General features: G+C 38.9%; 1 protein-coding gene across 1 annotated transcript in view; it reads right to left on the bottom strand.

Annotated features, from left to right (window-relative positions):
• Positions 1-23,311, bottom strand: part of GMDS (GDP-mannose 4,6-dehydratase) — a 693,656-nt gene that overhangs the window by 29,376 nt on the left and 640,969 nt on the right. The window lies entirely within an intron of this gene.

The raw sequence follows: 23,311 nt of genomic DNA, 5'->3' as shown, positions 1-23,311 counted from the left end.
ATATAGACAAGAAAAACCCTCACTGACAAAGGCAAACATGTAATAAAAGCAGTAGATAAGCCAATTATTAAGCTAGTGCAAATATTAAAAGAAATATGTAGGAAGACCATATGTAATTACAACAATAAATTAAGACACACACACACACACACACACACAAGAAGTAACATATGATGACACAAACACAAGTATGGTGGAAATAAGGAAAAATTGCAGTGACTTTTTAATGTATTCAAACTTAGGCAACCATCAACTTAAAATAGACTGCTATAATGATAGTTTGGTATATGTGAAGCACATGGTAACCACAAACCAAAAAAATCTATAACATATATACAAAAAATAAAGGAAAAACAATCTTAATATAACACTACCAAAAGTCATTAATATAAAAGAGTGAGAGGATTGGAAAGGAACAGAAAAGAACTGTTCCTTTCCAATCAGAACAAAAACAATCAGAATACAAGAAAATGTTCATAAGTATAAACATATCAATGATTACTTTAAATGTAAATGGATTAAATACTCTAATCGAAAGACAGGAGAGTTGAATAAATAAAAAAACAAGACTCATATATACGCTACCTACAAAAGACCCATGTCAGAATAAACGACACACATAGACTGAAAAGTACAGGGGTGGAAAAAGATAGTTCATGCAAATTGAAATGAAGAAAAAGTTGGGGTACATGGCAAGGAATCAGTGGTCTTAAATGACACATTAGAGTAGATGGACTTACATGGTATTTTTACGACATTTCATCCCAAAGCAGCATAATATACATTCTTTTCAAGTGCATGAGGAGCTTTTTCCAGGATAGACCACATGTTAAGTCACAAAACAAATCTCTATAAATTTAAGAAGATTGAAATCATATCAAGCATCTTCTCCGTTAACAATGATGTGAAACCAGAAATCAATTACAAGAAAAAAAGTGAAAAAATCACAAATGTGGGGAGGCTAAATAACATGCTAGTAAACAATAAATGAGTTAACAACAAGATCAAGGAGGAAAAAGATACCTTCAGACAAATGAATGTGAATACACAATTCCCTGAATTCTATGGGTCATAGCCAAAGCAGTTCAAAGAAAGAAATTCAAAGCAATGTAAGCCTACCTCAAGGAACAAGAAAAACTCTCAAACAGTCTAAACTTATACCTAAAAGGAACTAGAAATAAAGTCCAAAGTGAGTAGAAGGAAGGAAATAATAAAGATCATAATGGAAATAAATGAAACAGAGACTAAAAGTGGAAAAGACAGAAAAAACCAACACCTGGTTCTTTGAAAAAATAAACAAAATTGTGACACCTTCAGCCAGACTTATCAAGGAAAAGAGAGAAATGCTCCAATAAAAACTATCAGAAATAAAAAAGAAGTGAAAACCAAAATCACAGAAATACAGAAGTTCATAAGAAAATTCTATGAACAATTCTATGCCAAACTGGACAGACTGGAAGAAGTAGATACTAATTCCTAGAAATACACAATCTTCCAAGGCTGAATCAAGTAGACACAGAAAATATAAATGGATCAATAATTGCTAACAAAATCAAATTAGTAATTAAAAAACTCCCAACAGCCCTGGCTGGTGTGACTAAGTGGATTGAGTGCAAGCCTGCAAACCAAAAGGTTGCTCGTTCAATTCCCAGTTAGGGCACTTGCCTGGGTTGCAGGCCAGGTCCCTGTTTGGGGGTGCATGAGAGGCAACCACACAATGATGTTACTTTCCCTCTCTTTCTTCCTCCCTTCCCCTCTGTCTAAAAGTAAATGAATACAATCTTTCAAAAACAAAAAACAAACCAAAAAAGCCCCCCTCTGAACAAACAAAAGCCCTGGACCAGTGATTTCTCAGGTGAATTTTACCAAACATTCAAAGAGGAATTAACACCCATCCTTTTCAAACTCTTCCAAAAAATTAAAGAGGAGGGAAGGCTTCCAAACTCACTTTACAAAGCTGGCATTATCCCAATACCAAAACCAGACAAAGATACTCTACAAGAAAATTACAGCCCAATGTCCCTGATGAGCATAGATGCAAAAATCCCCAACAAAATTTTACCAAACAACTCAGCAATATACTAAAAATATCATATACCATGATCAAGTGGGATTTAATTCTGGGAAGCAAGACTGCTTCAATATTTGCTAATCAACTACTGTGATAATAACACATACAAAAAATGAAGAATAAAATAATATCAATAAATGTAAAAAAAGCATTTGACAAAAATCTAACATCCATTTTATGATAAAAAACTCTCAGCAAAATAGGTATAGAAGAAACATACATCAACATAATAAAGTCCACATATAACAAACATACAGCTAACATCATACTTAATGGTGAAAGCTAATAGTTTTTTCTTCAAGTTCTGGGGCAAGACAAAGATGTCCACCATCATCACTTTTATTCAACATAGACCTGGAAATCCTAGCCACAGAAATCAGACAAGAAGAATAAATAAAAGGCATCCAAACTGGAAAAGAAGAAGTAAAACTGTCATTATTTACAGATGACATGATACTATATATAGAGAACCCTAAAGACTCCACCAAAAAACTATTGGAACTAGTAAATAAATCCAGTAAAATATAAAAATAAAAGATACAAAATTAATATTCAGAAATTGGTCACAGTTTTCAATGCTAATAATGAATTATTAGAAAGAAAAATTAAGGAAAAAACCTCATTTATAATTGCATCCAAAAGAATATAATACCTAGGTATAAATTTAACCAAGCATGTAAAAGATCTATACTTGGAAATCTATAAGACACTGAAAAAAGAAAATGAAGAAGATACAAATAAATTAAGGAATACACCATGTTGCCCTGACTGGTGTGGCTCAGTGGGTTGGGCATCGTCCCATGAACTGAAAGGTTGCCAGTTCAATTCCTGGTCAGGGTACAGGTCCTCAGCTGGGGGTGACTGGCTGGGGTCATGCAAGAGGCAACCAATTAATGTTTCTTTCATATATTGATGTTTCTCTCCTCTTTCTCCCTCTTTCCCCCCTCTCTAAAGAGAAATAAAATTTTTTTTTCAAAGAATATACCATGTTCATGAATAGGAAGACTTAATACGGTTAAAATGTCTATACTACATAATCTATAGATTCAGTGCAATCCCTATTAAAATATGAAAAGCAATTCTCACAGAACTAGAACAAATAATTCTAAAATTTATATAGAACCACAAAAGACCCTGAATAGCCACAGCAATCTTCAGAAAAGAAGAACGAAGTTGGAGATACCATGCTACCTGATATCAAAGCATACTATAAGTCTACAGTAATCAACAAACTGGTCCTGACATATAAACAGAACATAGGTCAATGGACTAGAATACAGAACCTAAAAATAAACCCATACTTATATGATCAATTAATCTATGGCAAGGAAGCAAGAATATATAATGGGATAAAGATGGTCTCTTCAATAAAAAATATTGAGAAAATTGGACAGATAGATGCAAAAAGTGAACCTAAATTACTTTCTTATACCATATAAAAAATTAACTCAGAATGGACTAAAGACTTAAATATAAGACCTGTAGCCATAACACTCCTAAAAGAAAACACAGACAAAAACTTTGACATTGGTTTTAGCAATGTTTTTTGTTTGTTTGTTTTCTGATATGTGTCCTAGGGCAAAGACAACAAAATAAACAAATGAGATGACATCAAACTAAAAAGCTGTTGTACTATAAAGGAAATCATTTACACACAAAAAGGTAGCCCATTAAATGGAAGACGATATTTGCAAATGATGTATCCAGTGAGGGGTTAATATTCAAAATATAAATCAAACTCATATAACTCAACATCAAAACACATACAAGCAAAATGATTAAAAAATGAGCAGAGGCCCTGGCTGGGGTATCTCAGTGGATGAGTGTGGGCCTGTGAACCAAAGGGTCACCAGTTTGATTCCCAGTCAGGGCACATGCCTGGGTTGTGGGCCAGGTCCCCAGTGGAGGGATACATGAGAGGCAACCACTCACTGATGTTTCTTTCTCTCTCTTTCTCCTTCCCTTCCCCTCTCTCTAAAAATAAATAAGTTAAAAATCTTAAAAATATGAGCAGAGGATATGCATAGACATTTCTCTAAAGAGGACAACAGACACATGAAAAGATGATCAACATCACTAATAATTAGGGAATTGCACATCAAAACTAGAATGAGACGTCATTTCACACCTGTCAGAATGACTACCATTGATAAATTAACAAACAGTAAGTGCTGGCAAGAATGTGAAGAAAGGAATACCCTTGTGCATTGTTGGTAGGATTGTAAATTGGTGTAGCCACTATGGAAAACATTATGGAGAGTTCTCAAAAAATTAAAAATGGAACTACTATATGACCCAAAATTCCAATTCTTGGTATTTATCCAAAGAAATCCAAATTTGAAAAGACATATATACCCCTATGTTCATTTTTTTCTTTTCTTAATATATTTTATTGATTACGCTATTACAGTTGTCCCATTTTTTTCCTCCCCTTTATTCCCCTCCACCCTTCCCTCCCCTACCACCAGCATCCCCCCACTTTAGTTCATGTCCGTTGGTCGTACATATAGTTCTTTGGCTTCTCCATTTACTATATTCTTAACCTCCCCCTGTCTATTTTGTACCTACCATTCATGCTTCTTATTCCCTGTACCTTTTCCCTCAGTCTCCCTCTCCCCCTCACTGCTGATAACCCCGCATGTGCATTTTTTCTCCATTTCTCCATTTCTGGGATTCTGTTACTGTTCTAGTTGTTTGCATAGTTTGTTTTTGTTTTTGTGTTTAGGTTTGGTTGCTAATAGTTGCCTGTTTGTTGTCACTTTACTATTCAGATTTTAATCTTCTTTTTCTTATATGAGTCCCTTTAATATATTTTATGTATTAAAGGACTGGTGATGATGAACTCCTTTAACTTGACCTTATCTGGGAAGCACTTTATCTGCCCTTCCATTCTAAATGATAGGTTGGCTGGATAGAGTACTCTTGGATGCAGGTGCTTGCCTTTCATGACTTTGAATACTTCTTTCCAGCCCCTTCTTGCCTGCAAGCTTTCTTTTGAGAAATCAGCTGATATTCTTATGGGAACTCCTTTGTAGGTAACCATCTATTTTTCTCTTGCTGCTTTTAAGATTATCTCCTTATCTTCAACTTCCAGCCCAGACAGAGGCATAGGTAGATACACTTTGCCTCCTCATACTACCAAAAGAAGGATGACACCAAATTTAAAAACAAAAAGTAACCAGAACTACCAAAAAATTGAACTGTATGGAAGTCCAACAACCAAGAAGTTAAAGAAGAAATATTCACCTAGACAGGTAGGAGGGGTGGAGATGGGTAGCTGTGGTGGAAAGGACTCGAGGCAAGACAGTGACTGGAGGACCCGGTGGTCCCACATTTGTGTGAGGATAAACCAGGAGGAACAACTGGGGAACTGAGACAGACTGCACAACCCAGGGTTCCAGCATGGGGAAATAACACCTCAAAACCTCTGGCTGTAAAAACCTGTGGGAATTGCGGCAGTAGAAGAAACTCCCAGACTCACAGGAGAGTTCGATGGAGAGACCCACAGGGGCCTAGAATGTATACAAACCCACTCACCCAGGTATCAGCACCAGAAGGGCCCAATTTGTTTGTGGGTAGCAGGGGAAGTGACTGAAAGCCGGCTGAGAGCGGAGCAAGCAGCATTGCTCCCTGTCACATCCCTATGTTCATTGCAGCATTATTTATAATAGCCAAGGTATGAAAGCAACCTAAGTGTCCATTGATAGACACTTAGATAAAGAAAAAGTGGTACATATACATTGGAATATTAGTTGGCCATAAAAATAAATTTTCACTATTTGCAGAAACATGGATGGACCTAGAGGGTATTAAGTCAGACAAACACCATATGATTTCAGTCATATGTGGAATTTAAATAACAAAATTAAGAACAAACAAAACAGAAATGCACTTATTGATACATAGAACAAACTGATGGTTCCCAGATGGGAGGGGAGTTTGGGGGGATGAGTGAAAAAGGTAAAAGGGATTAAAAAGAACAACTTGCCAGTTATTAAAATAGTCACATGAATATAGAGTATAGTGTCAGAATATAGTAAATAACATTGTAATGGTTCTGTATGGTATTAGATGCATACTATATTTATTGGGGTGATCACTTCATAAAGTATATAAATGTCTAAATACTATGTTGTACCCCTGAAACTAATAGATATTGTATGTCAACTGTAATTTAAAAAATAAAATAAAGATTAAATTGAAACAAAACATATTATCAGAGATCAAAACTTAAGAGCTAAAATTATAAAACATAAGAAAACATAGGAGAAAAAATTTCTGACATTGGATCTGGCAATTATTTCTTGGTTATGACACCAAAAGCACAGCCAATAAAAGTAAAAACAGGTGATCTGCACTACACTGGAATGAAAAATTCTGCGTATCAAAGGACATCATGTAAAGAGTGAAAAAGGAACCTGCAGAATGGGAGAAAATATTTGATAATCATAAATCCAAACTCCTACAACTGAACAACAAAACAAACTAACCAATTAAAAAATGGGAAAAGGACTTGAATAGATATTTCTTCAAAGAAGATGTACAAAGAGCCAGAAAGGAAATGGGATGATTGTTAACATCACTAATCATTATGGCAACACAAATAAAAACACAATGAGATACCACACTACATTTTTTAGGATGGCTATTATAAAAAAGAAAGTGAATAACAAGTATTGATGAGAATGTGGAGAAATTGCAACCCTTATGCACTGTACAAAACAGTGCTGAAATTTCTCAAAAAATAGAAAAAGAATTAATGTATAATTTAGCAATTGTACCTCTTGGTACATACCCAAAAGAATTAAGTGCAAAGGGAGTCAAGTGTATGGTGGTGGTGGAAGATTTGACTTTGGGTGATGGGCACACAGTGCAATATACAGACCAGGTATCATGGAATTATACACCTGTAATCCATATCATCTTATTAACCAATGCCACCCTAATAAATTTAATTAAAAAAAAGTGCCACACTAGAGCTATACTGCCTTAGTTGGCATGTAAACCTTGATTTTTGTAGCACAGCACCTAGCACAGTGCTGGCTATATCATGAAACTCAATGCTGAATTCAAAAGGAAGTGCAGGGGTGAATGTATGGATTCTGATTATTTTCTTAAATTTCTAAAGCTGCTCATTCAACTACATGTTCAAACTGATGTGTGTGTATATGTAAGTATATATATATATATATATATATATTTAAATGTAGAATTTTCCTATTTATGTAAAATAAATACATTAGCATTTTTTACATTTATGTAAAATAAATACATTAGCATTTTTATATTGAAAGTCTATAATATTTTTAACACAAAGCTGGAAAGAGCATAGTGAATGTATTTATATATCACTCAGAATCAATAATTCAGAGCTTTTTATTGGGCCATGCTATATGCTGCTATGGTAAATGATAATTTTCTGAGTCAGTGTCACATCTTTGTCAATTGCAAGTCAAATCTTTGGGTCACATGAGACAAGGAGTTAAGTGAATGGTCCAAAGTCACACAGATACTAAGCTGGCACTTAGACCCAGGACATCTGTCTACATAACTCGAGCTTCATGACATCTGCCAAACCCACTAGGTTGACTCTCTCCTTTTTTTTTCATTTATTCATGCAAGATAATTATCTTAACTAATAAGATTAATTTTCCAATATAACTAGGCCAATTTTTCAAGTAAGGTTAACTAACTTTTTCTGAAAAAGAAAACAAATGCCTTATGAGTCTCTTCTATCACTGATAAACTGAGCTTTGGAAATGTCCTCACTACTGTGTCTAAAGACTCATTTATGCATCTGGAGCCCTGACTACAGGAAGCATGTGCTAAGGCATGTGGGGTCTGTCGGCAACAGGGCCTCATACCAGTACAATTTGGAGGAGAAAGTTACTACCTCCACAGTCAGTTACAACTTAAGTTGCTATATTAGACATAGATTATCCTTTTTTTGTCAATGAGGAAGCAATTTACTCATTTGTTTAAAAAATGTTTTTTGCCCTACTCTTCTTTTACCCTGTTCCCCAGGTAGACTTACATCACAAATCACAAATTTAGGCTCGAATGAGATAATATCTGCAAAAGGCTTTGTAAAGGGTGAGTCAGTACGTAATGGTGAAGTAGAATTATTTGCTTGTTAGAAAACATACTTTGATCTGGGTTTGGCTCCTGGTTACATGCTGTGGCACTTTCCCTCCATACAACTGAAATACTACTGATTAAAAGACTGGAGGTCTATAGCATACAGTGTGCTGTGCTGGAGAAGGGCTGAGTTCCTTCAACTGGACCCTCACCAGGAAACAATATTTACAATTGTGTGTGCAAGGCACAAGGAAAGACTGAAGTTTGGCTTCCCTTTGAGGACCAAGCTAGAGGCTTCCTCAGGGGAAAACAGGCACCAGGGAAGGAAAGAGATGTAGTATGTAGTGCTGGGACCATGGAGTGACACAGCTCATCAGGGATCTCCAACCCCAAACATGGGAGAGGCAGCTCACCAGGACCCTCTGCTTCATCCAAAACCACATCTCACTGAAGTCAACTTATATTCTGTACCAGCAAACCACAAAGAAACTTGTTTTGGGGGATGAAAAACCCTCATGGATTATACGGTCATTCATTATGACACTGTCAGAGACTCCAATGATTTAAAATGCTGAATCAATTCTTTCATCTGACAGTGGTATGTCATGGTGTAGTGGTGGACTGTAGGCATGACCACCTCCCTCATGGAGCACATGAGGGCTGTTCTAGGTGGCAGAGAGGGGCCATTTGAGCCTGAGCCCCTCATCTACCCAAACCAAGCAGAGTCAAGTAGCTCATCTATGGTGACGTGAACCACACAGCCACACCATACTCCTCTGGTGAAGGGGACACTTGAGAGTATTTGCTTTGCTATAGGAGGGGTATTGGCTCTCTGCAGGCCTGATTCTCTTGGTGATTCATGGAAATCTGACCAGGATACCATCAGCTTCCTGATGAGCATGGGTGCGGTGAAGTCTCTGCCTCATGCACGTGTTCCCAGATAAAGCCAAGAGTGAGGTATGAAGGAACAGAACTGGACTGAGCTTGTCTGGCACACACCTGCAGACAGAGTCCATTAGGATCCTGTGGGAAGGTGCACTGAGGCACTTAAGCTAGTGTTGAAATAAGAGAGGCTGAGCTTAAAGATCTTGATTGAGCCAGAATATGACAGCTACACTGGGGATCATAAAAACCAGATGAACCAGTAGATAACTGCTATATGGTAACTTGTGTCACAATAAAAATGCCAGTTTTCTGTATTGTTTTACAACATTGACTAGCTTAGGAATGCTTTCAAGCAGAACACTGATACTCTGCATTGTTAAAAACAGACCAAGGCATTTATTAAGTGGTATTCACACGGCTCTTTCACTACCTTAGTTTGTGAAATGAGACCAAATTTCCTGTCCTTAGTATTCTTTCAGGAGCAGTAACCAACTGGGCACTGAAAAATGTTTCCAGCCAAAGTGACAGCTGAGGTCAGGCACCTTATGCTCACTCATTCCTGTCCCACTGCTTTCTCTCTCCCTTGGGAATTAAGCAAAATTTTCTTTCATTACCTTTATTCTTTACTCCTTGAAAGTAGTCTTATAACAAAGACCTACACACAGGCAAACAACTCACATAATACAAGTAAATGCCCACCATCCTGCCCCCCCACTGCCTTTTTTAAAGCATGGGTGAGCTCTGTGGACAGTGGCACTCTGGTCCAGGGCCAGGGTCTCTTCAGTTGTGCCTTACACATTTCTGGAGAATTCTGATGGAACAACTCGGAGGCTAGGACTTCAAAGGGTATGTGTTTGCAAATTGATATCCAAATGATGATCTAGAAAAATGGGTCATTGAATTCTAAACTGAAAGACATTATTTTGAGGGTTGTCTTCTCTTTAAGTTAGGTGTTTCATCATGAACTACTTTTAAGAATATTGCTATCCTTCATATTAAAGGTATATGTACCTCTTTATGTGGATTTAGGGGAAAATATCAATTATTATCCAGCAGTTTCTTCTCCAATAAGCACACTTCAACTTGTTCATTGTTTCCAAGCTGAACCCGCAGTTTGTGAAATCTCATTTTATTGATAGTTTTTCCACGGAATGAGTAGAGTGTACTGTACTGACTAGGGTCAGGCCTGCCTCACCTCCAGGAGAACCCAGAGACATAACCACCTGTACAAGGTGGGGACTCATGGCAGCATCACAGGGCACATGGCAGTTTTGCTGTCCATTCCAGCCAGTGCTTCATCTACTTGATGGTATACTCAATCATGTGAAGTCAACTGATCATGAAGAAGAAAGCAAATTTTTTGAAAAAAAGAGCAAGACTAACAACATCAGCATATATGTTCATAGTTCTTTATCTCAAAACCACAGAATCTGGAATATTTAAAGCACCTGAGAAATTCAGGGGTGTCCAACCTTTTGGCATCTCTGGGCCATACTGGAAGAAGAAGAGTTGTCTTGGCCCACACATTAAATACACTGAGACATATGATCACAAAAAGAAATCTCAATGTTTTAAGTAAATTTACGATTTTGTGTTAGGTTGCATTCACAGCTATCTTGAGCTGCATGCTGCCTGTGGGCTGCAGGTTGGACAACCCTGCTTAGATCAATGTTCCTTTTTTAAACCAGAAGTTGAAGCACCTGTCCTGGGGAGGTCCCTCTCTTAACTGAAGTTGCACTGGCAGCATGGTGTTGTCACTTCAGCCAAACCCATTGTTAAAAAATGTCCAAGGAATGAAGAAGGTGAGTTAGTTAATGTTTGCTTAGACAAGAGAACCTTGATCTGGGTTGGGGGAAGCCTGAGAGCTGTCTTCTAATATCTGAAAGACTAATATGAATGAGGGATTAGAATTGTTTAAGGTAGATAAATGTAGAAGTTCATGGAGGCAGGTTTTAGATTAACAGAAAAAATAACTTTGTAATAACATCAGCATTCTGACAGTGGAACAAGTTGCCTTGTGAGTTAGTGACCAAGCCTTTGTCACTGGGGCAAAACAGACGCTGCTTGGCCTCTGTGAGGATATGTGAGGATCAATGCATTGGGCAGGAGGCTGACAATTCCCTCTGCTGTGCAGGGTAGGAACATGGGGGATTGCATGCTGGAAGTGCCTATGGGGCAGTTTTCTCCCTCCCTCCCTCCCTCCCTTTGTCACTTCACTGTTGCATATAATTCACCCATTTTAACTGTATGACTCAATGATGTTTAGTTGCTCTACCATGTTGCACAACCATCACCATCCATCAGTTTTATAACATTTTTGCCTCAGTAAGGTCCTGCAGGGGACGTTGTTTTAAGTAAAGCTCATTTCTAAAATCAAAGTTGTCTAGCGAGATGTGTATCATGTACATCAAACCATAATGTTGTGCATCATAGCCTGAACACCTCACAATGGGTGCACTGGGTGCTGTGCCAAAAAACGAGGGAGAGAAGGAAGGGGCTGGATGGAGAGGAACAGACTGGCAGGTGGGTGACAGGAAGTCCATGAGTGAAACAAAAGGCTAGAGTCATTGAGGTTTGGCAAGAGGAAAAGAGTATACTCCTTTTTCACTGGTCCTGCTCAATTCTATGTAAGGTTTCAGTTATAATAAATTGGTTTAAGGCAGTAGTGGACACTTGCACTCTGAGAGTTTGCCATAGTGTACTTTAGAGAGCCTTTAAGAATACTCAGTCATTTGTAAAAGACATTGTTATTCAGAAAACAAGCTAGCTGCTAGCAACGAGATGATCTTAATTGTAATGTCCCTTTTAAAAATGCATAACATTCATTTTAAACCCACTTCATTTCCCTAACATGCTAGAATCACCAGAAAAAGGGAGTCCTTATTAAACTCAGGCCCCTGTGGTACATCTCCAAAGAACTGTCAGTGGTCTGCACAGGGTCACTCTGTGAGAGCAGAGTGCAGGCCCATGTCCTACAAGTGTATCACATCGCTCCCCCATCCCAAAGCCCCTGCTTGTGCTCTTTATTTTATTTTTTCAATATTATTCTGTATTAATTTCAGGTGTACCACATAGAGTTTAGAAAATCATGTACAAAGTGTTTCCACCAATATTTCCAGGACCCACCTTGCTTGTGCTCTTAAGGTGAGCACATAAGTAGCACCTTGAATAAAATGACATGCTTGCTGTTTTACACATACTGTCACACTTCTTGCTATAGCCTGCCTGGAAAGCCCCTGCTAACCATATCTGGAGCAATCATGGGCAGGGCAAAGTAAAGCTACCATCCACATGCCAATGAAAACCCAAGGGCCCTTAATGAAACTGGAATAATATTTTTTTAAGGTGAAGCCTAACATTTCAGCTACAGGAATCTAAAAATCTTAATTTAGAGTTAATTCTTCATACAAAACTTTAAAGAATGGGGCTTAGTGATGGCTTACAGCACCTAACATCCAAAAGAAACAAAAACACAAACTGCCCAGAAGATCTAAGAAAGCCATTTCAGTTTTCTGAAACCTTGAAAATATTTCAGACATGGCATGTGTTTCTCTAGAAAGACTGAGGAGGAAAAGAACATAAAGGATCCTGAATGGCACTTCTAGTAGGAAAGAAATGAAGACATATGTTGAATCAAAGTTGTAAACTGTGGGGACACATTCTGTTCTGTTCACCTCTTTGATGAACTGTGTAAGAGCCACATCTCCAACCTGGCTGGGAATGAATTCTTTCCATTCTGATTATTAGCTGACTGGTACCTGAACTTAAACTACCTATTTGTTTTGTGAGACATAGGTAATATGACATTATTGAGGATGGTAGCACACCTAAAATCCAAATCCCGCTATAGTCTTTTAAAATATAACACACCACAGCACATCATAATTACATTAGCCAAGATTAAAGATAAGGAGAGAATCCTAAAAGCAGCAAGAAAAAAGGAGACAGTTACCTACAAAGAAGTTCCCATAATACTGTCAATGGATTTCTCAAAAGAAACCTTGCAGGCAAGAAGGGGCTGGAATGAAGTATTTGAAGTCATGAAAAGCAAGGATCTACATCCAAGATTACTCTATCCAGCAAAGCTACCATTTAGAATGGAAGGGCAGATAAAGTGCTTCCCAGATAAGGTCAAGTTAAAGGAGTTCATCATCACCAAGCCATTATTATATGAAATGTTAAAGGGACTTATCTAAGAAAAAGAAGATAAAAAACTATGAATGGTAAAATGACAACAAACTCACAGTTATTAACAACTGAACCTAAAAAACAAACAAAAACAAACTAAGCAAACAACCAGAACAGGAACAGAATCCCAGAAATGGAGATCACATGGAGGGTTATCAGCAGGGGAGTGAGAGGGGAAAAGAGAGAGAAAAGATAGAGAATAAGTAGCATAAATTGTAGGTCGAAAATAGACAGGGGGAGGTTAATAGTATAGGCTATGTAGAAGCCAAAGAACTTATGGATGACCCATGGACATGAACTAAATGGGGGGAATGTGGGTGGGAGGGGGTGCACAGGATAGGGGGGAATAAAGGGAGGAAAATGGGACATCTGTAATAGCATAACTAATAAATATATTAATATGCATTAAAAAAGAAAGAAATAGACACAACTGGAGTTCCAGCCAAGATGGAGGTGTAGGGGAGAAACCCTTCACTTCCTCAGACAACCAAAAGGAGGATAACAACCGATCTAAAATCAATAAACAACCTGAAGTGCCAGAAAATTAGACTGCATGGAACTCCAACAACCACAGAATTAAAGAAGCAGTCAGCCAGACCAACCAGACCAGTAAGATGAGTGGACAGAGAACCCCTGGCAAGGTGGTGGACCTCGGGGGCGAGGCTGACTGAATAGGAAACGGAGACTCAGAGTTGACAGTGGACTATGGCAAGGGTTGCTGCAGTGGTAGAAACGCCCAGTCTCACATGAGAGTTTGTTGGAAAGTGGGGCTAGAGCCGAGCAGGCAAGCTGCATTGTTTTCTCTCTGGCCCTTCCTCCACAGGCAGTGCTGCAGGGCATCAAGGAGGGTTGCCCTGCCCTGGTGAACACCTAAGGCTCCACCCCCTTACAACTTAACAGGTGCACCGAGACTAAGAAATATGGCCTAAATGAAAGAACAGAGCAAAACTCCAGAAAGAGCTAAGCGATGAAGAGATAGCCAACCTCTCTTGATGAAGAGTTTAAAGCCCTGGTAATCAAAATGCTTGGTCGAAAAATTAAACAACAAATGAAAGATACCCAAAGTAAAGTAAATCAAAATATTCAGGGAACCAACAGTGACAGGAAGGAAACCAGGACTCAAAGCAATGATTTGGAACAAAAGGAAGAAATAAACATCCAACTGGAACAGAATGAAGAAAGAAGAATTTGAAAAAATGAAGAGAGGCTGAGGAATCTCTGGGACAACCTGAAATGGTCTAATATCTGAATTATAGGGGTGCCAGAAGGAGAAAAACAACAGCAAGACATTGAAAACTTATTTGAACAGATAATGAAGGAAAACTTCCCCAATCTGGTGAGAGAAATAGACTTTCAGGAACTCCAGGAAACCCAGAGAATCCCAAAGAAGTTGGACCCAAAGAGGATCACACCAAAGCACATCATCATTAAGTCACCCAAGATTAAAGATAAAGAGAGAATTTTAAAAGCAGCAAGAGGAAAGGAAAGGAAAGTTTACCTACAAAAGAGTGCCCATAAGGCTATCAGCTGATTTCTCAAAAGAAACGTTGCAGGCAAGAAAGGGCTGGAATGAAGTATTCCAAGTCATGAAAGGCAAGGACCTACATCCAAGAATACTCTATCCAGCAAAGCTACCATTTACAATGGAAGGGCAGATAAAGTGCTTCCTAGATAATGTCAGGTTAAAGGAGTTCATTATCACCAAGCCATTATTATACAAAATGTTAAAGGGACTTATCTAAGAAAATGAAGATAAAAAATATGAGCAGAAAAATGACCACAAACACAACTTTCAACAAATGAACCTAAAAAAAATAAAAGAAAGAAAAACAATGAAAACAAAAACTAAGCAAACAACTAGAACAGGAACAGAATCAGAGAATGGACATCACATGGAAGGTTTTCAGTGGGGAGGGGGAAGGGAGGAATGGGGGGAAGTACAAGAAAGAAGTGTAATTAGTAGGCATTAAATAAATGGGGAGAGGTCAAAGATGGTATAGGAAACAGAGAACTCAAAGAACTTATATGTACAACCCATGGACATGAACTAAGGCAGGGGGAATGCTGGAAGGTTGTGGGGTACAGTGTGGAGGGGGGATAAAAGGGGAAAATGGGGAAAACTGTAATAGTACAATCAATAAAATATACTTTAAAAATAAAAATAAAAATGGACACAATCACAAAAGTGGGGTGGCAAAGATATTCATGCACAGGACTTGCAATATTTCAGAGAGCTGCCTAGAAGACAAGGTCCTAATATACCTGGAAGACAAGTGATATTAGGACCTCTCATTTTTTCCATCATGGCTTCATGGATTTGAAAATATAACAGTGCTGGGCATACCATAGGCCCCCATTTTCTCCCTTCTGGACCTTGAGATATGGCCTGAGGAGACCACAAGTCCCAGCAAGCAGTTTCAGTCTGTATTTGAGCAGTGCCACATAAAAGATGAAAGCAATTACAGCAGGCACCATTTGTGGCAAACACCATGATGCAGTCCTCTAACCTTCTGGAAAATTGCGAGGAGCCCAGTAACTGGCCGAATGTTTGAGCATAGGCCTCACTAGCATCTTTTTCAAAGTATGAATCTATTTGGGATAAATTCTCAAGGGCCATGTCTTAGATCCCTGAGTGGATGGCACAGCAGGTGCTATTAGAACCTAGTCTAATCAGTGAGTGATGATCCAGGAACCTGGGAAGCTTCTAATAACAAGCAAGAACTATCATCAGAATACTTAAGCACTTGCATCTTCAAAGCACTTTACAAACATTAATTAATTAATATACACTACAACCCTGTGATGTAGTTAAGTATTATTATCTCCATTTGACATATAAGGAAACATGCAGGTTAAGTGGCTTGCTTGAGTCCACACAATAAGCCCAGAGTGGGTCTGAGAACTTAAATTAGAAGCACCTGATCCAAATGAGCACCCAAGTGTGCTAGTGGTATGTCAGCTGACTCACTGCACTGCCTGGGCCTTACAATCGAGCTGGGAGCGCCTCTGTAGGGCCTGTAGTTGCAGCAGACCCACTGATAAGTGTCAGAGGAGGCAAGCCCCCAGGCTGGCTGTCAGACCCTGTCCCATTGAAACAAGTCATGCCACTCCTTGATCATTGTGCAACCCAGAATAGTACGAGGGTTTTTTTTAGTATAAAATTTTTATATTTAGAATGAGCCAGAATAGTAAGAGTTTGATTGAGAGCGAGAGAGTGTGAGCTACGTTCTGGGTAATTCCTCGCTGGGCAGCTGCGGTGGGTGGAGGGAGGGAGGCCTCTGGTTTTTCATTCCCTGCCACATGGCAAGTGCACCGGCAGGGCTGGCTAGAGGAGAATGCCCAGGCAGATCAGGTAGCTAGAAAAGTGTAGATGATAGAGGGAGGAAAAAATGGCGGAAAAGAGCAAACACAGGCAGGAGAAGCCTATCACCTGAGTCATCAAAAATCACAAGGGCAATAACCACGGAATCCTGCACTGGGACAATGTAGTGGATAACTGAGAATGAAAAGAAACACTGCAGAGGGAGAACTATGGATTGTGAAGAATGAATTGCCTTGGACATTGAGATGGTGGGACAGGGTAGAAAGCTGCGTGGCTGCCAGCAGTGTGGGCCCTGGGCAAAGGAAAGAGGAGGTCCAGCATTGCTTAAATGCCTCCTGTGTACCAGGAGCTTTACAATACTCACTTAGTCCTCAAGTTGGCTCCACTAGGTGACTATCACTTCACTTTTATCCTTATTTTAGGAATGGGAAATTGATGTACCAATGGCCAATTTTCAGGTAGCTAGAATTTAAATCTGGTCTGGATCAAGATGATAATCCTGTGCCATCCAAAACAAGGAAGGACTCTGCATGTTTCAATAAATAGAAAGGCAGGAGGTCTCCAGGAAGAACTGGGATAAGGTATACATTTGGGAGTGGCTACACAGGTGAGAGTGGCATAGTGCTGAGGGTGTGACTTGGAATTCCAGAATTCTGCAGCTGTGAGTTATAGCTCCCACACGAGGAACTCCAGTTCACTTGAAAACAGTTGTGGGAAAGTAGAGAGAACTCTGGAAGATGAAGGAGGATCTAGGCTCATGTGGACCTCTAGAAGGTCTAGGGCCATGTTACAGTCAGGAATCTAGTAAACCTTAGGTAACTTGTTGGAATATCAAAAGAGAAACATTCAAGTGGTGCATATATGTCACCCCAATTGGATTATATTAACTTAGATATATTGTTATCAGAGCCCCAACTTAAAAAACACCTGAAAAAATCATTCCAATATTCCCTGTTACTTGATGACAGTGTGATTTGGGAGGTTACTCCTGAGTTACATTTTATGCTCTCTCCTGCCAAAATGCTGAGGGCAGTCAGGTGGGAGGAATGCTGCTTTGGGATGAATGGACGTTTGTAGGATGAGTGACTCAATGAGGACTCAGCAAAACTTTCAGTTTACAAATCCTTGCAATGGGACTGTCAGATTGAGGATATAGGTTTAGATTTAATTATTTTACTAAAAGCTCTCTATTCTCCCTGCCCTCTTTTGGATATTGGGAGAGAGGTCAGACCCTTTCCTTTTAAATATGATCTTTCCTTTTATGGGGAGAGGAAAAACCTAAGGTAAAATAGTGAAATTTCTTATTTTCATAGAATTCAGCGCACAAGACTAGACTGTAGCTTTCCTTTGCATCTTCTTGCTTTTCTAGAGTGTGCATTGGGTAAGGAAGGGTAGAGAAAGGCAACTTGGGATGTCTTTGAAAACTTTGATGGGGATACTAAGGAAGAGATGGGCACTAAGGGCATGGAAACTTGTTCAGGTAGAGCACACAGAAGGAGAGTTGAGGGTGTTGGCTCAGAAAAGGCAGGTATGGCTTCCCCTTATGAAGCCAATCCAGTCTAAACTGTGGAGCCCCCTCCACCAAAGCACCCCCAAATGCCTCTTCTGATGTATTTAATTGAAACCCCCTAAAGGTTCTACAACAGTAGAAAACCACATTACTTTTTCCCTGCTTCTACATAGGCCTCCTACAGACTTCTCTGTGCCACCGGTCCCCCATGCAGATGATGCTTTGTGAATGCAAGTCAAACTGCTGCAGAGTTTGGTGTTCTTCCTGTCCAAAACGACCCCATGGATGTCCTTCTCACATACACTAAAACCCCACACTCTAGCAATGGCTGCAGCGCCTTCTGTGACTAGCCCATGTCTGTCTCCCTAACCACTCCTCTATCCCCAGCCCTTGCTCACTCTGCACCAGGCATGCTGGCCCCTATGCTGTTCTCCAACTGGCAAAGCATGCATCTGCCACAGGGCCATGCCCATGGAGTACCCTTTGAAGGCTGCGTGCCCTTCTCCCTCACTTCTTTACCGCTGTGTTCAGAAACATTGATAAGACTCTCTTCTTTTTTATTAAGGGGTTGATATTTATTTATTTTTAAAATATATTTTATTGATTATGCTACTACAGGTGTCCCATTTTTTTCTCCCCTTTATTCCCTTCTGTCCTGTAAGCCCCTCCCACCAGCATTCCCCACCTCCCTGCCTTAGTTCATGTTCATGGGTTATACATATGAACATGAACAAGTTCTTTGGCTTCTCCATTTCCTATACTATTCTTAACCTTCCCTTGTCTATTTTGTACCTACCATTTATGCTTCTTATTCCCTGTACCTTTTTCCCCATTCTCCCCCCACCACCTCAATGCTGAAAATCCTCCAAGCCATCTCCATTTCTGGGATTCTGTTCCTGTTCTAGTTGTTTAGCTTTCTTTTTTCCCCTTGGTTCAGTTGTTGATAGTTGTGAGTTTGTTGTCACTTTACTATTCAGATTTTTTATCTTTTTTGTAGATAAGTTCCTTTAACATTTCCTATAATGAAGGATTGGTGATGATGAACTTCTTTAACTTGACCTTATCTGGGAAGCACTTCATCTGCCCCTCCATTCTAAATGATAGCTTGGCTGGATAGAGCAATCTTGGATGCAGGTGCTTGCCTTTCATGACTTGGAATACTTCTTTCCAGCCCCTTCTTGCCTGCAAGGTTTCTTTTGAGAAATCAGCTGATATTCTTATGGGAACTCCTTTGTAGGTAACTGCCTCCTTTTTTCTTGCATTTAAGATTCTCTCCTTATCTTTAATCTTGGATAATGTAATAAAGTTATGGCTGAGTGTGTATTTCCTTGGGTCCAGCTTCTTTGGGACTCTCTGAGCTTCCTGGACTTCCTAGAAGTCTATTTCCTTTGCCAGATTGGGGAAATCCTCCTTCATTATATTTTCAAATAAGTTTTCAGTTTCTTGCTCTTCCTCTCCTCCTTCTGGACCCCTATGATTCAGATGTTGGAACATTTAAAAGTTTCCCGGAGGTTCCTAGGCTTTTCCTCATTTTTTTTTTGAATTCTTGTTTCTTCATTCTCTTCTAGTTGAATGTTTACTTCTTCCTTCTGCTCCAACTTGTTGATTTGAGTCCTGGTTTCCTTTTCTTTGCTGTTGGTTCCTTGTATATTTTGCTTTATTTAACTTTGCATAGTCTTCACTTCTTCCTCTATTTTGCAACCATATTCAACTATTTCTGTCAGCATCCTGATCAGCAGTGTTTTGAACTCTGCATCTGACAGGTTGGCTATATCTTCATTACTTAGTTCTATTTTTGTAGCTTTGATCTGTTCTTTCATTTGGGCCATATTTTTTTTTGTCACACCTGTTATGTTGTAAGAGGCAGAGTCTTAGATATTCACCAGAGTGGGGCAACCCACCTTGCTGCATTGTGGCACTGTATGTGGGGGAGGGGTCAAAGATGGAATGATGCCACATGCTCAGCTCTTGGTCAGCTTTCAGTCACTTCCCTGCTACCCATAAGCAAATTTAGCCCTTCTGGTGTTGATTCCTGGGTGGGTGGGTTTGTGTATATTCTAGGACCCTCTGGGTCTCTCCAATGAACTCTCCTGTAAGGCTAGGAGTATTTTCCACTGATGCAATTGCCACAAGTTTTTACAGCCAGGTTTTGAGGTTTTATTTCCCCTCACTGGAACCCTGTGTTGCACTGTCTGTCTCACGCCCCCAATTGTTTCTTCTGGTTTATCTGCATGAAAATGTGTGGCTGCCAGGTCAATCAGCTGCGGCCTTGCCCACCCAGTCCTCCAGCAGCATCCTCTCTGCCCCTCCTACTGGTCTGGATGAATGTTTCTTCTTTAATTCCTTGGTTGTAAGACTTCCATACAGATGGATTTTCTGGCAGTTCTGGTTGTTTTTTGTTTTTAAATTTGTTGTCCTTCTTTTGGTTGCATGAGGAGGCAAAGTATATCTGTTTGTGCCTCCATTTTGGCTGGAAGTCCTCCTTCTTAGGACCTTATTTCTAATTTCAGTGACATAGATGGTTAAACCTGACCTCTGGTCACATGAACAGGAATCAGTGAAATAGACCACCAATGGAGAAGTGATAATGACACTTCCTTTCAGGTATGATGGGAGGCTACAGATGGACTTCCACATATACTGCTTTTGGTTCTTATAAGCCACAGGGTGTAGGTATGTAGTAGGTAAGTAGATTAGACATCTATCCCATGTTATGGATAAAGAAACAAAGGTTCTGTGAGAATTCTAAGGTCAACAGCTATGAGGTCCTAAAACTGCAAATCAAATTCTTGTCCCATGGTCCTCTCACCTGCATCACAATAAATGCATCTCCCTCTATACCCTCTGTATTGTACAATATGGATCTGGTGGGTTTGGACTCCTCTCCTATTCGTCCTGAAGAATGCACCAAGACCAAAAACATTGTGGAACAAATATTGTAAATGTTAAGCATTGGAGAACTGCCTCTTCTTTCCATTTTCTCAGTCTTATTGTACTAGGGAGGCAAGTCTCTGCCATGATTTACTTAAGTTTTTGTCTATTTGTTTAATTAAAAAGAAGTTCTTGCAAATTTAAAAAGTTACACAGATACTCATTAATCCAAAGGTAAAGTTAAGAAAACTTTAAAAGACCTTAAGGAACATGGATTTATATTTACACAATTAGCATTTTATGGTGTTGTGATCACTAATGGAATTGAGTATCCACAGAATGCACAGGACTCTTGGGGTCTTGGTGTACAATCTGAATTGGTCCCTTGCTGGAAGAGATGTATAGTAGACATCTCCTATAATGTTTATAACTGATTAATGACACATTTACATTTTGGTTCCCTAAGATAAGTGCCCTTGTAACCTTGGCACAAAGTAAGCTAACTGGAATGATGGTGGAGATCAGGAACTAACTTCATCTCCTTTCTTTGACAACATGAATTAAGCTGTGCAATATCTGTCTAGCAGTCGATGTAATCAGCCCTCCCAGCTGGCAAACAGCCATTGTGGAGCATCCTATGAGGGAAGGGCACTGTGTTTTCTGCTGAGCACAAGTACCCTTGCAGTCCTTATAGAACAAGAAGTCAGAACCAACTAGATGAGCAATGCCAAAAAGTAGGCCTTGAACACATATTAACATGAGCCTGGTTGCAGCTGTGCCCACTCTGGGCCCTTGCCACTGACTCAGCAAGGATGGCTGTCTTACCAGGGAGCGGCAGAGGGGTGGTAGAGATTAAAGAAGCAAGTCTGCTCAACAAACTGCTAGATGGCCAGACCCAGATCAATCAAAGTCTGCCATTTTGCCTTATCTATTTGGAACCATAATTCAAGAATGAAATTGCCCTAGGTTTTTTCCTCCCGCCATTAAATTCCATTCAATCATAGTAGGCAAAATGCAGTCACGCTCAAGCAGCCAGATGTTATCATTACAGACCTTTCTTTATAAACCAATGCTGAAACTTGAGTGGTTGATGAGACCAGCTAAGCAGTTGTACCTTTGACCTGACTGCATTAAACTTGCCCTATCAATTTAAGCTTAGTATAAACACCATTTCCCAGAGCCCCTCATGAAGTCAGCAGTGAGAAGAAGCTGACTAAGCCTAAACATTTTTTAACAGCAATCTTGTCTTACAACACCAAGGGGATTTACTGGGTATCTGGGGCTTTATAAAACCATATGAACATGCTGAAAGAATTAAAATCCTTTAAAAATGAAAAATTGATGGTGACAGTCTTTTCTGAAGACCAGTTGGTAGTAATGGCGGCATAGGAACAGATAGGAGACTTGGTCTGAAAACTTCTGTATTTTTTTAAGTGACATAATTCTATTAGTTTTTTCTTTTTTCTCAAACGTTTACTCTGAGGTGGCCATTTCAATAAAAAATAAATAAAAATCTGCCCCACTTATCAGTACCTTAGACATTTTGAGAGTAACTGAATGTATTTATTGTCCTGATTAAGTTTGTTTCTAATGAAGATTGGGACCCACTCTCCATTCAAACATCTTCTATAATGCTATCATAAAATATATGAATATGACTTATAAATAAATATATTCCAATATAAGGCTATTTCAAAAGAGAAGATCAACCCTGGAAGTATTTAATTTTTTAAAATTTTGTATGAAAAGAGTTTTCAGTCACTTTGTAGTTCAGCTTCCAAATAAGTAAGATAGTGTCACTTCCTGTTAAAATACCATAATAGTACACTGGTAAGCAAATAAATATACATATAAAATGGATAAACTCTAATACAAATTACTTTGAAAAAATCTTAAGATAAAATTTTTAATTTATAAATTATAAATTTTAAAAATAGCAGAAAATATAAATATTTTAAGCAACACAGGGAAACAAAGGAATACAAGCATCAAACAGAATATTCTCCATTCAGGGGAAACAATGCTATCAATTTAGAAATAGTTTTTTTGAAAATGTGTTGCTTCTAGAAATGTATCATTTGATATTGTCAAATTAATCAAGTACCAGGGTATCAGCTTAGGACAACAAATGCCAGTGAATTACCAAAAGGAATTTTCATATAAACCTCATATACACTGAGATTAGTGAAGAGTCATAGGTTAAGGGGATGTATGTGTAATTCAAATCAATACTGTGAGGAAATCAGCTAGTGAAGGAAGAATACTCTATGACCTTAAAATCTAATACTGAGGCCTAAGAAAACTTGGTCCAATGTCTTGCTACCTTGATTAAAAGAGTCATAATGTTTTTCTTTTCTTCAGAAGGAGGCAACAGAGAAAACATTTA

This window comes from Phyllostomus discolor, chromosome 5 (assembly GCF_004126475.2).
Source record: "Phyllostomus discolor isolate MPI-MPIP mPhyDis1 chromosome 5, mPhyDis1.pri.v3, whole genome shotgun sequence".
In the NCBI taxonomy this organism is placed as follows: Eukaryota; Metazoa; Chordata; class Mammalia; order Chiroptera; family Phyllostomidae; genus Phyllostomus; species Phyllostomus discolor.
This window is presented reverse-complemented; position numbering and strand designations above follow the sequence as displayed.